The following is a 12,288-nucleotide window of genomic DNA, read 5'->3' as shown; positions in this document are numbered from 1 at the left end:
CTCTTTCAAATACCATAATTGGCTTTTACACTCTCTTAACAGTGTTACAATGGGGGTCAAGTTTCTAATAAATGAACTTTTGGGGGATACATGTAACCCAAAGCAGACTTTATTAAGGGAGACTTTTGCAAGAAGATACAAAACCGTAATCCAGAAATGTCTTAGGGAAGGTGTGGGCAAACAAAGCTTGTATGTGCAAAGACAGGCAGTTCGAGAAAGAGGAAAGGGGGTACTAAAAACTGCCATGGAGTGGGGAGGGGGTCTAGAAACTTACAAGTTGCATTAAATTATTGCAGTAACAGGAAAGTCTGGGCAGGAAATGTTCCTTTGTCTTCAGGCTCATGTGTAAGGGGGAGGAACAGGGATCTGGGCCTGATTTGGAGCAAAAACAAGTTACGATGCAGGAAGTTTACATAAAATTCAGAGCCTCACTGTCCTAGTCAATCCAAAGTAAGTTATGTCAAGGACAAAGTTTGATCAGTCTTGTCAAGATCTCAGCAGGAACGTTAGAACCTCAAGAATGCCTGGGCTCAACTTCCACCAGTCATTCATGATTTCATGACCATCGACTTTATTCCTGCTCTGCTCACGCTTTCTTACTTATTTGACTTATTTGATGTTTCTCTATGTGTGGTATATCATTCCATCTACATTTCTGGTGCTTTCAATAGTGCATGGTATATGGTAGGCCCTCCATACGTATTTATTCAATAAATGAATAATTACCTTGCAAAAAGATGCCGCAGTTTTGACTTCCATAGGCAGTGAACCACTCCATCACCATTTCCGAGTATATGCTGTTAGACAGGAGGAACAGGTTTTACTGATCTGTTGCACAGAAATTAATAATAATGTATTGTATTCTTGAAAATTGCTAAGGGTAGACTTGAAGTGTTCTCACCACGAACAAATGAAAAATATGTGAGGTAGTGCCTACGTTAATTAGCTCTGTTTAGCCATTCCACAATGTGCAGATATTTCAAAACAACATGTTGTATGTGATAACTATATGCAATTTTGTCAATTAAAAAAATTAAATAAACAAATAAAATAATGCATTATGTATATCTTTTTATTTTCATGTTTTTTTTTTCCTTTTTGTCTTTTTCGTGTCTGGCAACGGATTGCAACCCTCAGTGTCGCGCCTGTACCGGACCGGGACCGGCAACGGGATCGCAACCCTCGGCGCTGCGCCCGCACCTCGCTCAGCCAGTGAGCAGGAACCGGTCTGTATGTGGGATCCGAACCCTCAGCAGGAGCGCCTCCGTGCTCCCAAGTGGCGCACTGTAGCAGTGCGCCACCAGGCCGGCCCTTCATGGTTTCTTTTTATTTCTAGGTTATTGACAAGGATTCTGCAGAAAAATTATCCCTACGTTGCAAAGATACCTATTGGAATAAAGGGGGCTGGGATGGAAAAAGGTGTGAAATCCTACTCTTTCTCCTTTCTTGTGATGAATTCTACCTTTATCCACGTAGGAGGACACCATGAGGGGCTAACTGAAGACAGTGATCTTATAATACCGGGCTCTCTCCATGGGTATGTGTCTAGAAAGCTGTGACATTTTAGTGCACCTCTCTGTTTTTTCCTAATTTCCTTCATTCTCAGAATTACAGTCCAACTGTTACAGAACCTTAGCGAGCTCACCTGACTGCACACAGCTTAACTAATGAATCTGCACAGCAAGATCTGTGGCATGAAATATTAGCATTTATTGGAGGGCACCAACCAAGGAGAACAGGCCAGCTAACGCTGTAGTGACCTGAACTCCCAAAAGGCTTAGAATCATAAGCATTTATAGGGTAAATTTTGAGGATAGGGGGTCTTGGGGTTATGCAGGATTTTGATCGGCTCCTGGTGGAGTCAGCATAGCTATTCTGACACCTTGATTGATGTCTTTGGCTTCTCAGGAAAGGAATAGTAGCAAGGCCACAGCTGCAGGTAGTCTAGAGAAACAGCTCGACATTCATGTACATAATCGTTATCCTGCCTCATAGCCAAGGTTCACAATATCACATAACCATGGGAAAAGAGGGAATTCAGAGAAATGCATGCCCTGCTAGCTTCATATTTCTCTACATTCTGCAAGACAAGCCAACTCCTATTGCTAGGAATTCAGCCAGCAAATTTGCCTTGCAAACTACTTCCATGGCTGAGACCTGCTCCAGCCCTAGGGAAAAGGATCAAATATGATCAAATATGGGGGTTCCTGCCCCATACCCACTGCCCTTGGGGCTTCCAATTTATTGCACAAAGGCATTTAAAGCAAAATCCTATTCCTTATTCTTTAAAAAGGATAATGGGGGCGAGAAATAAGACGGAAATGTATAATTAAATTAACTAATTTATTTATTTTAAAGATAGTTTATTAAACGTACTTGTGGGTCACCAAGGTGACTTTCAATAGTTGTGTACAATGTGTGATGGTCAAATCAGGATCGTTAGCTTATTCATCATTACAATACATAATAATTCTTTGTGTCCATTAGCCAATTTGTAAGATGGAAATTTAACCAGAAGAGTGGGGATTACTGTGACTATCAAGTTAGATATTTGAATATTTCTGCTCAGATTTTGAAAGGATTGGAGGAGCTTGACTTTTGTCACACTTCACAGTGCACGGGCATATCGAATGACACTTCCACCCACTGGTTCCTGTGCAAAAGCTAGAATAACTTGCCACAGATACTTGGGCATCTGCAGAAGAATCAAATCATCAGGAGCAAGACAGAGGAGCCTCCAGCGACGATCTGAACTTGCTGTCATGTGTTCGGTGTTGGTTGACATAGAAGCTGCCACCAGAGACCAGAGAGAAGGTCACCAAACAAGGACTGCAGACAATTACTTTCTTTGCAGTGGCCATATTTCAGAGACCATCTGTACTGTTCCCAGGATCACATCCTGCATAAGAACGTGGTATAAAGACTGACGCACTTCTAGAGTAGCATGATTGTTTTCCATCCTTCCCTGGTGACCTGGCCCGACATGGAATATCTCCTCCATAGAGAGGTTATCTTTTCAAAGGGGATTTAAAATACTGTTTATTTCTCAAATGTCCCTCTCAGGTTCAAGTCTCTGGGCTGCTCCAGACCTTCCACCCTCTATTTGGCCATGTTGACCAGGCTGTGCAGGGAGGTGGGCACCCAGGTCTTCTCGCCCTGGACAAACACCACTCCCTGGTGGATGTAGATCATGACACAGCCAAAGGTGTAGAGCTGGGTCCCTTCTTGTCACTTCCCAATGATGGGCATGAAGACAAGGTTGTGCTTCCTGGCCTTGATCTTGATGAGGTCCTTAAAGTTCATGGGCATGGAGCTGGCAGCTATGCAGATGCCCTTCTGCACCATGTTCTCAGCCTCCTGTTGCTCCTGCCTGGCCTGGTACTGGACGTCCTTTCTCTGCTCTGTGTGGGTGAGATAGGCAATGTTGTCCCTCGCTTCTGGCTACACGGAGGCACCAACATTAGAGGACACTGCCCTCTTCATGATATTAAGTGCTTCATTCAGTTTGTCCTTGATGGATGGATATGCCAGCACTTGGTCTGAAACATGGATTTCCAACCCAAGTACTACTTGGTGACCTCCTTATAATTGGGGCTGTTACTGAGCCAGGAATGAAGCACCTGAAGCCACTTGGGGAAGAAGTGCTTTTCCAGAAGCCCCAGCAGGCTGGAGACGGAGATCATCTCTTCCCAGTCCAACACCCAATAGAAAAGCATCCATGTGCTGCTGGTGGGGGTTAATGATTAACTCACCTAGACACATCCCAGTTTGGGCACTATGTTGGTGACCATGAATGCTTCCCAGGGACCAGGGGTGAAGACATCTTTCTAGGGCTGGAGGAGGAGCTTGGTGGAGGAGTCACTGGGGTGCCACTTGTGCAGGGCGCTGGACTCTGCAGAGGAGGGCACAAAGTGGCTCCAGTCACATCTGCTTGAGGGGCAGCCACGGGTGGAACAAGAGTGAACAGGAACAGTGTCCATCAGTGGGTCCCACTTTTCCACCTCCTTCTGCAGTTTGGGGAAGATGAGTTGGTACAGTATGTTCTCTAAAATCCACACTGGAATAAGGTTCACCCAGCTCTCCAGAAAGTCCGCCATCAGCTTGCAGTTTCTTGGCTGCCACTGGGTGACACTATTTCGAACCAAAGGCATCCAGACTTCCCATATCAACCTGTGAAAGGGGCCTTTCGAGGGGTTCTGCCCACCAAGGCACAAGAGCTGGTCATTCTCCAGGAGGCTTTTCCACTTGGAGATGGTCTTGGTGCCATAAGTGTGGTCTCAGAGGGGATCCCACTCCTTTAAGTACTCCTTCATACGCAGATAGCTGATGGCCTCGGTGAGGTCCATGTGGCCCAATGTCCTATGATCCTCGCAGGACTCACCCTGGAGGGTTTGGAAGACTTGGGAGCACTTGTCCGGGGTGAGGGGGCTGCTGCAGTTGGGCTGCACCCACCGCTCGCACTGCTCCATCATCTCCAGGACCTTGCTGAGGTTGGAGATGACCCGGTCCTCATGGAACAAGACCTTGGACTCTTCCCCAGCTCATGGAAGAGGTTGATCACAATGTCCCACTTGTACTGCAGCTGCCAGTGGTTCTGGATGATCTCCTGCTCTGTGCAGTCAATGAGCAGCTGCAGGTTGTGCTCCAGCTTGGGCAGTGTAAAACCCAGGGCCTTGGCCTTTTTGCTGGGCTGTGAGGGCTGTTGGCACTGCAGGGGCAGTCTGCGGTCGGGGACGCTGTGTTGGTGGCTGATCTGTCTGTAGCCGTAATAGACCTTTTGCTGCCAGCCTGTCACGTCTATAACCTGAGATAGCTCCTTCTGGGGAGGGATGAGCTTCGTGCTAATCCCGCCCTGGGCCTTCAACGCTTCCACTGTCCTGGAAGAGTATTTGGGCTTCGTCTTGCTTCTGCTTGAGCCTTTCCTTCCTTGGCTCACCTCCTTCTGAAACTCCTCTTTGGCTTCCTGTTCTGAGTAAACCATGGGTAAGTCTTGCAGGGACTGAGTGGTACTCCCAGAGCCATAAGCCCCCACAGCTCCTTTTCCTTTCTCTGTTTGGCTCTGGCCGGGTTCAGGCTATCTCGTGCATTCTTCCCAAGGCCCCTTCCAGGGACATAGCCCATCTTCTGAAGAAGCTTCTGTCCAATTCCTTTTGTGTGTCTTTCCCACCTGCCAAAGTCCAGAAAAGAGGTGGTTCCTCCTGCAAAACCTTTCTGACTGGACTGAAAATTGCCACTTGTTTTAAATTTCTGTGGCCTGAAATCTTTAGGAAGGTCATCCTGCTAAAGAGCAGGTGTCTCTTTGTCATCTGATTCTTGCAACTCTGCGTCCTCTGCCATGACTTTTTGGAGCCCTGCGTTGATGAGGGTGAGGTGTGTGGATTAGTCGCGGGCCTGTTTGCCTCCAAAACTGGGCCTCTCAGCATTGGAGTCATGCTCTGCCCACACCCCTTCCATGATCTAAATGNGTCTCTGGGCTGCTCCAGACCTTCCACCCTCTATTTGGCCATGTTGACCAGGCTGTGCAGGGAGGTGGGCACCCAGGTCTTCTTGCCCCAGATGAACACCACTCCCCAGTGGATGTAGATCATGATGCAGCCAAAAGTGTAGAGCTGCTTCTTTCCCTGTCACTTCCCAATGATGGGCATGAAGACAAGGTTGTGCTTCCTGGCCTTGATCTCGATGAGGTCCTTAAAGTTCATGGGCATGGAGCTGGCAGCTATGCAGATGCCCTTCTGCACCATGTTCTCAGCCTCCCATCTCTCCTGCCTGGCCTGGTACTGGACGTCCTTTCTCTGCTCTGTGTGGGTGAGATAGGCAATGTTGTCCCTCGCTTCTGGCTACACGGAGGCACCAACATTAGAGGACACTGCCCTCTTCATGATATTAAGTGCTTCATTCAGTTTGTCCTTGATGGATGGATATGCCAGCACTTGGTCTGAGAACATGGATTTCCAACCCAAGTACTACTTGGTGACCTCCTCATAACTGGAGCTGTTACTGAGCCAGGAATGAAGCACCTGAAGCCACTTGGGGAAGAAGTGCTTTTCCAGAAGCCCCAGCAGGCTGGAGACAGAGATCATCTCTTCCCAGTCCTTCACCCAATAGAAAAGCATCCATGTGCTGCTGGTGGGGGTTAACGATTAACTCACAAGAAGCCACTTGGGGAAGAAGCTTCTGCTTATCCAGAAGCTCCAGCAGGCTGGAGATGGAGATCATCCCTTTCCAGTCCATCACCCAATAGAAAGCATCCATGTGCTGCTGGTGGGGGTTAATGATTAACTCACCTAGACACATCCCAGTTTGGGCACTATGTTGGTGACCATGAATGCTTCCCAGGGACCAGTGGTGAAGACATCTTTCCAGGGCTGGAGGATGAGCTTGGCAGAGGAGTCCCTAGGGTGCCACTTGTGCAGGGCACTGGACAGCTTGCTGAGGAGGAGGGTACAGAGTGGCTCCAGCCATGTTGCATGAGGGACAGCCATGGGTGGAACAAGAGTGAACAGGAACAGTGTCCATCAGTGGGTCCCACTTTTCCACCTCCTTCTGCAGTTTGGGGAAGATGAGTTGGTACAGTATGTTCTCTAAAATCCACACTGGAATAAGGTTCACCCAGCTCTCCAGAAAGTCCGCCATCAGCTTGCAGTTTCTTGGCTGCCACTGGGTGACACTATTTCGAACCAAAGGCATCCAGACTTCCCATATCAACCTGTGAAAGGGGCCTTTCGAGGGGTTCTGCCCACCAAGGCACAAGAGCTGGTCATTCTCCAGGAGGCTTTTCCACTTGGAGATGGTCTTGGTGCCATAAGTGCGGTCTCAGAGGGGATCCCACTCCTTTAAGTACTCCTTCATACGCAGATAGCTGATGGCCACGGTGAGGTCCATGTGGTCCAATGTCCTATGATCCTCACAGGACTCATCCTGGAGGGTTTGGAAGACTTGGGAGCAATTGTCCGGGGTGAGGGGGCTGCTGCAGTTGGGCTGCACCCACCGCTCGCACAGCTCCATCATCTCCAGGACCTTGCTGAGGTTGGAGATGACCCGCTCCTCATGGAACAAGACCTTGGACTCTTCTCCAGCTCATGGAAGAGGTTGCTCACAATGTCCCACTTGTACTGCAGCTGCCAGTGGTTCTGGATGATCTCCTGCTCTGTGCAGTCAATGAGCAGCTGCAGGTTGTGCTCCAGCTTGGGCAGTGTGAAACCCAGGGCCTTGGCCTTTTTGCTGGGCTGTGAGGGCTGTTGGCACTGCAGGGGCAGTCTGCGGTCGGGGACGCTGTGTCGGTGGCTGATCTGTCTGTAGCCGTAATAGACCTTTTGCTGCCAGCCTGTCACGTCTATAACCTGAGATAGCTCCTTCTGGGGAGGGATGAGCTTCGTGCTAATCCCGCCCTGGGCCTTCAACGCTTCCACTGTCCTGGAAGAGTATTTGGGCTTCGTCTTGCTTCTGCTTGAGCCTTTCCTTCCTTGGCTCACCTCCTTCTGAAACTCCTCTTTGGCTTCCTGTTCTGAGTAAACCATGGGTAAGTCTTGCAGGGACTGAGTGGTACTCCCAGAGCCATAAGCCCCCACAGCTCCTTTTCCTTTCTCTGTTTGGCTCTGGCCGGGTTCAGGCTATCTCGTGCATTCTTCCCAAGGCCCCTTCCAGGGACATAGCCCATCTTCTGAAGAAGCTTCTGTCCAATTCCTTTTGTGTGTCTTTCCCACCTGCCAAAGTCCAGAAAAGAGGTGGTTCCTCCTGCAAAACCTTTCTGACTGGACTGAAAATTGCCACTTGTTTTAAATTTCTGTGGCCTGAAATCTTTAGGAAGGTCATCCTGCTAAAGAGCAGGTGTCTCTTTGTCATCTGATTCTTGCAACTCCGCGTCCTCTGCCATGACTTTTTGGAGCCCTGCATTGATGAGGGTGAGGTGTGTGGATTAGTCGCGGCCTGTTTGCCTCCAAAACTGGGCCTCTCAGCATTGGAGTCATGCTCTGCCCACACCCCTTCCATGATCTAAATGTTCTCTGGCTTTTCTGTGTCAGCAAATGCCAGTCTTGTGTATCTCCTGCAAATATCTCCTGTGGGCCCCTCGATTCTTCACTTTCATGGAGGGAGAAATGTGAACCCCAAAACTGGTTCCACAGAGAGCCAGGGGAGAGCAGACATGTTCTGGTGGCTTGAGGCAGGTGCAATGCGATTCTGCCAGAGGGAGTTCCCGGGGAAATCTTCCAGGTGTCCTTAAAAGGGGTGGAGCCAGGAGTTATGAGGGCAAGGGCAGATGGGATTGGTTGCTCCTGGTATTAAAAATAGGAGGGGCTTGTAAGGGGGGAGGTTGAAGCATAACTGAATCAGCAGAGGATAATGCAGTTAGAGCCAACCCAATCCCATCAAAATCCATCCAACTGAACCTGTTCCCTGAATAACACTCCAACCTGTAGAAATTACACAATAGTGATATTCACTTTGTGACACCCAGGTTATTGGAATGAGCAGGACTGAAGCCATGTTGAGACTTAAAACTGCATGGGCTGTAAAAAAATTTTAAAAGGACACAGATTTTTTTTTTCTCTGAGTTCCCTCTTTTCCCATGGTTATTTGATATTTTAAAACTTGGTTATGGGACAAGATGACATTATTTACGTAAGTGTAAAGTTGTTTTCCAGCCTGCCTGGAGCTGCAAACTTGCAGACGTGCACAGACTATCCAGACCCTGAGAAATCAAAGAAGACATCGGTAAAGCTGTGCTGATTCCACCCTTCAGCAGGACCCTGAGATAACAGCAAGGATGGGAACAGAAACCAGACGGAGCCTTGGAAAGACCTTGCACCTGACTCCTTGCATGGAGCTCCCATGGCTCATGTCTCCCTTCCTCCTGCTTTTCATTTCCCACGTTCCACTCTCTCACCCCTCTCTTTGAAAACCCCTCAGTAAGTCTGAGTCTTTGAGATGGCTTTAGTCTGCTCATTCTCCTTCAAGTTTACTGCAGAGCAATGTCTATTTATGGACAACCCATTCAGGATGGTAAACACAAACATGTAAAGCTCACTTTATTTATAACGTTTTAATTTAACCCAGAAACTTCAACTATAATCCTTACAAATATAATGCACATCACAATCATGAAGAAGATAGATTCTATTTTTTTATCATCTTGAATTCAAAGTCCAGTTTTCATTTCACAGTGACAGCACATCCTAATTGCAAAGTTGAATTTGATCAGACATGCTTGTTGTGTACACAGATTTTCTAAGAGTTACAGTCTCCAGAGGTAAGTTTCACAAAGCCAAATTTTTCCAGTTTTTCAATGTTCCAACATTGGAATAAAGTCTGTTTTTAGAATTGAATTTGTGAAACTGCGCCCCCATAAGGATCTCTCTTAAAAGCGTTATTTTTTTTTCTTTGTGCTCATTTACACAGCTCCTGTATACTTAAGGGTTAAGAAACAGAGCTAGGTCTCCCTTCTGTCTCTCCTGCTTTCCTAATTGATCTTTGTGAACAAAGACTCTCCGAAGACAAGCCAAGCTGATTATTAACCTATGCTCTTGCTTAAAGAAGATTGCATTATACACGTACATTAGTCAGGGGTCCAAGCTGGGCATTTTAATGTCCCAGTGATGGCTTGGCTGAGATTACTGTTTTTGAATTTTTCCTTAGAAAATACCACTGACCACAGACTGCATGATGCCAGACACCCTGTCCATCATGGAGCCCTGACATTTGACTCAATCCATCTGCTAATCCCATGACACCCCTCCCCCACCTCTTTGCACACACCTGCATTTCTTCCCTCCCTGATATCGTTCTCCTGGCTGTAATAAAATCTTTTTTCCTGGTACAACTTTTGTCTCACTGATTGGATAGCAACTGAACTCAATTAGATCTTTACTGCACAGTTACATTTGCACAGTTACTACTGAATCAAGTATAAAAACCCCAACCCCGTCTCATTTACTACTGATACAGATTATAGGGCTGGTCACAGTTTGTAAGTTCATTCTCTGTCAAAAGACATATGAGTCCTTTCCAGCTCTTGAAGATTGTCAGTATGGCTTCCATAAACCTTTGCCTTCAGCTAGGGGATTTGTCGGGAAAAAGTGATGTGGTTGTTTTTTTCTGGAATTAAAAATAGAACAGGCTTGCAAAGGGGGAGGTTTGAGCATGTCGATTGATACAGGATAAGGCAATCAGAATCTGTTTTATTCCATCAATATCCACCCAAAGGGTCCTGTTCCCTGAATTACCCTCCCATCCTGTAAAAATTTAATGATAGTTATATGGATTCACCTTCTGTTATGCCTGGTTCATTCATTCACTGAAATAATTACTTCTAATATTGCCTTATATTTTCATTTTTTTTTGTGGAAACAATTGCTTATACATATTTGTGGGGTACAGAGTTGAATATCAATACCTGCGTGCAATTTGTAACAGTCAAATCAGGATTGCCTTATATTTTTTTACGTAGCATAAATTAATTTATTTTCACAATGGATCTCATTGGGAATGTTATCCACGTGCAACAAATAATTAAGAGGGGAGCAGAGGAAAATGAACCAGACATCTTGACAGAGTCTCTGGTTTGATTCCTTTTAAGTTTCCTAAATAGGCTGGTTCTGGTTTTCTACTCTGAGACCAAACAGGAAAGACTCTTTAGAACTGCAACCTCAATGCATTTGACAAATACCAAGGAAAATTTGAGAATGACCTGAGGGAAATTTTACTGGATCAGTGAACATGCCTCTGTGATATTGTATGTGTGTCTTTTGCTGACATTTTCAGATTTTTACACAAAGACAAATATAAATACATATTCTTTAAGCAAATAGATTATTATAGTTCAAATTTTTTCTGCTGACCTTTATCTTTTCCCCTCTATTTCTCCACGATAATCTGCATATCTGTTCATACGCAAACCTAATCAGTCCACCTGTCAGTTGAAATACTTGGGATCTGTCTCCAGCAGATAGTTATAGAAAGGGATACTGTTCGTCCCGTTTTTCTTGTTGTGCTCGCATAATTTTTAATACTTCTCCCTTTTCTTCTTCAAGATGTACCAAGTTGAAGGGAAAATTATTTAGTAGACCTACTTATAAAGCACATACTACATTTAAAGCACTGTACTATAAAACCCACTATCTGGAAATTAACTGAACAAAGGCACTGCCCTTATTTAGTTTTAATCTTAGTGGGGGAAAGAGGTAAGAATAGTGGATTTAGAATATGTGGCCATTTAGAGAAAAGTGTTCTATGGGAGAGAGAGAAATGACAAGGGGGGAAATAGGGAGAGAGAAGTGAAGGGAGGAGAGACAGAGGTCAACTACATGAACAGACTAACATTAATTAATAAACAACTACATTAATAATTACTTAATAATCGATTACTAATTAGTTAATCAGCTTACTTAATACATTAACATTCATGATGAGGACATCAGAGGAGGAATAACTAATGCCCTGATATTTGGGTACAGAAATGAATAGGTTGCTACTGGTTTGGAAAACTGAGATGCAGACAGCCTGTGGCTTGCTGGAAAATGCAGTGACTTCTGTATCTGATTCCCCTTTTATGGAGGAAGATATTCAATATCCCAATCAGCTCATAAACCACAGGAGACATTCTTTCTCACATCCATGAGATTTGAGCAATTCCTAAGCCTTTCAAAGAAACACAAAATGTGGGGTTATTGACACTGTTAGACAATGTGGGTAGATGAAAAAATTTTAAATGCAAGCATGTATGTGTGTATGGTATTTGCTGTTCCTATAAATATTTTATTTTATTTTATCTTTTTTTTGAGGTAGAAAACTGTATATTTTATTGAAACATATTGATTATGCACGTTTGTGGGATACAGAATTGTATATCAATACATGTATACTACATGTGATGAAGAAATAAGGTTAATTAGCATATCTGTCAATGCAAAAGTTAGTCATTTCTTTCTGATGAAGACATTTGGTCTCTCTTCTTGTCATGTGATAACATGCAGTAAATTATTATTATGGCAGAGTAGTATTCCACGGTGTATATATACCACAGTTTCCTTATCCAATCATCCATCGATGGACATTTAGGTTGCCATAAAAAAGAATGAATTTCTCCCATACGCAACAACGTGGATGAGCCTGGAGAAACTTATGTTGAGTCATGTAAGCAAAGCACAGAGGGATAAATACCACATGTGCTCACTCATATGTGGGAGCTAAGAGAGAAAGGAAGGCAGGATAGAAAGACCATAGTGGTGCGTTGGACTTGCAGAGGGAGAACATTCCTTGGGCTACAAACTGGAGTGGGGGGAAGGGGGGAGG

General features: G+C 45.3%; 2 pseudogenes; both read right to left on the bottom strand.

The window, feature by feature from the left end:
• Window positions 1-3,099: 3,099 nt before the first annotated feature.
• LOC103602020 lies at window positions 3,100-5,454 on the bottom strand (annotated as a pseudogene).
• A 41-nt stretch (window positions 5,455-5,495) lies between these two features.
• Window positions 5,496-7,989, bottom strand: LOC103602019 (annotated as a pseudogene).
• Between the last annotated feature and the right edge of the window lie 4,299 nt (window positions 7,990-12,288).

Source organism: Galeopterus variegatus, unplaced genomic scaffold (genome assembly GCF_000696425.1).
Source record: "Galeopterus variegatus unplaced genomic scaffold, G_variegatus-3.0.2 Scaffold3980, whole genome shotgun sequence".
NCBI lineage: Eukaryota > Metazoa > Chordata > Mammalia > Dermoptera > Cynocephalidae > Galeopterus > Galeopterus variegatus.
The sequence above is the reverse complement of the archived record's forward strand: the minus strand, read 5'-3'. Positions and strand labels throughout refer to the sequence as shown.